This window comes from Labrus mixtus, unplaced genomic scaffold, assembly GCF_963584025.1.
Source record: "Labrus mixtus unplaced genomic scaffold, fLabMix1.1 SCAFFOLD_44, whole genome shotgun sequence".
In the NCBI taxonomy this organism is placed as follows: domain Eukaryota; kingdom Metazoa; phylum Chordata; class Actinopteri; order Labriformes; family Labridae; genus Labrus; species Labrus mixtus.
In genome coordinates this window covers 455,086-459,282 of record NW_026870130.1, presented here as the reverse complement: position 1 = coordinate 459,282, position 4,197 = coordinate 455,086, and positions in this window count along the sequence as shown.

The window sequence follows — 4,197 nt, the reverse complement described above, 5'->3', positions numbered from 1 at the left end:
GTCTGTTTACCTGCAGACGTTACAGTCTGTTTACCTGCTGCAGACGTTACAGTCTGTTTACCTGCAGACGTTACAGTCTGTTTACCCGCTGCAGACGTTACAGTCTGTTTACCTGCTGAACAGTTACAGTCTGTTTACCCGCTGCAGACGTTACAGTCTGTTTACCTGCTGCAGACGTTACAGTCTGTTTACCTGCAGACGTTACAGTCTGTTTACCCGCTGCAGACGTTACAGTCTGTTTACCTGCAGACATTACAGTCTGTTTAACTGCAGACCTTACAGTCTGTTTACCTGCAGACATTACAGTCTGTTTGACTGCAGACCTTACAGTCTGTTTACCTGCTGCAGACGTTACAGCCTGTTTACCTGCTGCAGACGTTACAGTCTGTTTACCTGCTGCAGACGTTACAGTCTGTTTACCTGCAGACGTTACAGTCTGTTTACCCGCTGCAGACGTTACAGTCTGTTTACCCGCTGCAGAAGTTACAGTCTGTTTACCTGCAGACGTTACAGTCTGTTTAACTGCTACAGACGTTACTGTCTGTTTACCCGCTGCAGACGTTACAGTCTGTTTACCTGCAGACATTACAGTCTGTTTAACTGCAGACCTTACAGTCTGTTTACCTGCAGACATTACAGTCTGTTTAACTGCAGACCTTACAGTCTGTTTACCTGCAGACATTACAGTCTGTTTACCTGCAGACGTTACAGTCTGTTTACCCGCTGCAGACGTTACAGTCTGTTTACCCGCTGCAGAAGTTTCAGTCTGTTTACCTGCAGACGTTACAGTCTGTTTACCCGCTGCAGACGTTACAGTCTGTTTACCTGCTGAACAGTTACAGTCTGTTTACCCGCTGCAGACGTTACAGTCTGTTTACCTGCAGACGTTACAGCCTGTTTACCTGCTGCAGACGTTACAGTCTGTTTACCCGCTGCAGAAGTTACAGTCTGTTTAACCGCTGCAGACGTTACAGTCTGTTTACCTGCAGACGTTACAGTCTGTTTACCCGCTGCAGACGTTACAGTCTGTTTACCCGCTGCAGAAGTTACAGTCTGTTTACCCGCTGCAGACGTTACAATCTGTTTACCTGCTGAACAGTTACAGTCTGTTTACCTGCTGCAGACGTTACAGTCTGTTTACCTGCAGACGTTACAATCTGTTTAACTGCAGACGTTACAGTCTGATTACCCGCTGCAGACGTTACAGTCTGTTTACCCGCTGCAGACGTTACAATCTGTTTACCTGCTGAACAGTTACAGTCTGTTTACCTGCTGCAGACGTTACAGTCTGTTTACCTGCAGACGTTACAATCTGTTTAACTGCAGACGTTACAGTCTGATTACCTGCTGCAGGCGTTACAGTCTGTTTACCTGCTGCAGACGTTACAGTCTGTTTAGCTGCAAACATTACAGTCTGTTTACCTGCAGATGTTACAGTCTGTTTAACTGCTGCAGACGTTACAGTCTGTTTACCTGCTGCAGACGTTACAGACTTTTTACATGCAGACGTTACAGTCTGTTTACCTGCTGCAGACGTTACAGCCTGTTTACCTGCTGCAGACGTTACAGTCTGTTTACCTGCTGCAGACGGTAGAGTCTGTTTACCTGCTGCAGACGTTACAGTCTGTTTACCTGCAGACATTACAGTCTGTTTACCCGCTGCAGACGTTACAGTCTGTTTACCTGTTGCACACATTACAGTCTGTTTACCTGCAGACATTACAGTCTGTTTAACTGCAGACGTTACAGTCTGTTTACCTACTGCAAACGTTACAGTCTGTTTACCTGCAGACGTTACAGTCTGTTTAACTGCAGACGTTACAGTCTGTTTACCTGCTGCAGGCGTTAATCTGTTTACCTGCTGCAGACGTTACAGTCTGTTTACCTGCAGACATTACAGTCTGTTTACCTGCAGACGTTACAGTCTGTTTAACTGCAGACGTTACAGTCTGTTTACCTGCTGCAGACGTTACAGTCTGTTTACCTGCTGCAGACGTTACAGTCTGTTTACCTGCAGACGTTACAGTCTGTTTAACTGCAGACGTTACAGTCTGTTTACCTGCTGCAGGCGTTACAGCATGTTTACCTGCTGCAGACGTTACAGTCTGTTTACCTGCTGCAGACGTTACAGTCTGTTTACCTGCAGACGTTACAGTCTGTTTACCTGCTGCAGACGTTACAGTCTGTTTACCTGCTGCAGACGTTACAGTCTGTTTACCTGCAGACGTTACAGTCTGTTTACCTGCTGCAGACGTTACAGTCTGTTTACCTGCTGCAGACGTTACAGTCTGTTTACCTGCAGACTTTACAGTCTGTTTACCTGCAGACGTTACAGTCTGTTTAACTGCAGACGTTACAGTCTCTTTACCTGCTGCAGACGTTACAGCCTGTTTACCTGCTGCAGACGTTACGGTCTGTTTACCTGCAGAAGTTACAGTCTTTTTACCCGCTGCAGACGTTACAGTCTGTTTACCTGCTGCAGACGTTACAGCCTGTTTACCTGCTGCAGACGTTACGGTCTGTTTACCTGCAGAAGTTACAGTCTTTTTACCCGCTGCAGACGTTACAGTCTGTTTACCTGCAGAACAGTTACAGTCTGTTTACCTGCTGCAGACGTTACAGACTGTTTACATGCAGACGTTACAGTCTGTTTACCTGCTGCAGACGTTACAGTCTGTTTAGCTGCAAACATTACAGTCTGTTTACCTGCAGATGTTACAGTCTATTTAACTGCTGCATGACGTTACAGTCTGTTTACCTGCAGACGTTACAGTCTGTTTACCTGCAGACGTTACAGTCTGTTTACCTGCTGCAGACGTTACAGTCTGTTTACCTGCAGACGTTACAGTCTGTTTACCTGCTGCAGACGTTACTGTATGTTTTTCACGCTGCAGACGTTACAGTCTGTTTACCTGCTGCAGACGTTACAGTCTGTTTACCCGCTGTAGACGTTACAATCTGTTTACCTGCTGAACAGTTACAGTCTGTTTACCTGCTGCAGACGTTGCAGTCTGTTTACCTGCAGACGTTACAATCTGTTTAACTGCAGACGTTACAGTCTGATTACCTGCTGCAGGCGTTGCAGTCTGTTTACCTGCTGCAGACGTTACAGTCTGTTTACCTGCAAACAATACAGTCTGTTTACCTGCAGATGTTACAGTCTGTTTAACTGCTGCAGATGTTACAGTCTGTTTACCTGCAGACGTTACAGTCTGTTTACCTGCTGCAGACGTTACAGTCTGTTTACCCGCTGAACAGTTACAGTCTGTTTACGTGCTGCAGACGTTAAAGTCTGTTTACCTCTAGACGTTATAGTCTGTTTACCTGCAGACGTTACAGTCTGTTTACCTGCTGAACAGTTACAGTCTGTTTACTTGCTGCAGACGTTACAGTCTGTTTACCTGTAGACGTTACAGTCTGTTTAACTGCAGACGTTACAGTCTGTTTACCTGCAGACGTTACAGTCTGTTTACCTGCTGCAGACGTTACAGCCTGTTTACCCGCTGCAGACGTTACAATCTGTTTACCTGCTGAACAGTTACAGTCTGTTTACCTGCTGCAGACGTTACAGTCTGTTTACCTGCTGCAGACGTTACAGTCTGTTTACCTGCAGACATTACAGTCTGTTTACCCGCTGCAGACGTTACAGTCTGTTTACCTGTTGCAGACATTACAGTCTGTTTACCTGCAGACATTACAGTCTGTTTACCTGCTGCAGGCGTTACAGTCTGTTTACCTGCTGCAGACGTTACAGTCTGTTTACTTGCTGCAGACGTTACAGTCTGTTTACCTGTAGACGTTACAGTCTGTTTAACTGCAGACGTTACAGTCTGTTTACCTGCTGCAGACGGTACAGTCTGTATACCTGCTGCAGACGTTACAGTCTGTTTACCTGCAGACATTACAGTCTGTTTACCCGCTGCAGACGTTACAGTCTGTTTACCTGTTGCACACATTACAGTCTGTTTACCTGCAGACATTACAGTCTGTTTAACTGCAGACGTTACAGTCTGTTTACCTACTGCAAACGTTACAGCCTGTTTACCTGCAGACGTTACAGTCTGTTTACCTGCTGCAGACGTTACAGCCTGTTTACCTGCTGCAGACGTTACAGTCTGTTTACCTGCTGCAGACGGTACAGTCTGTTTACCTGCTGCAGACGTTACAGTCTGTTTACCTGCAGACATTACAGTCTGT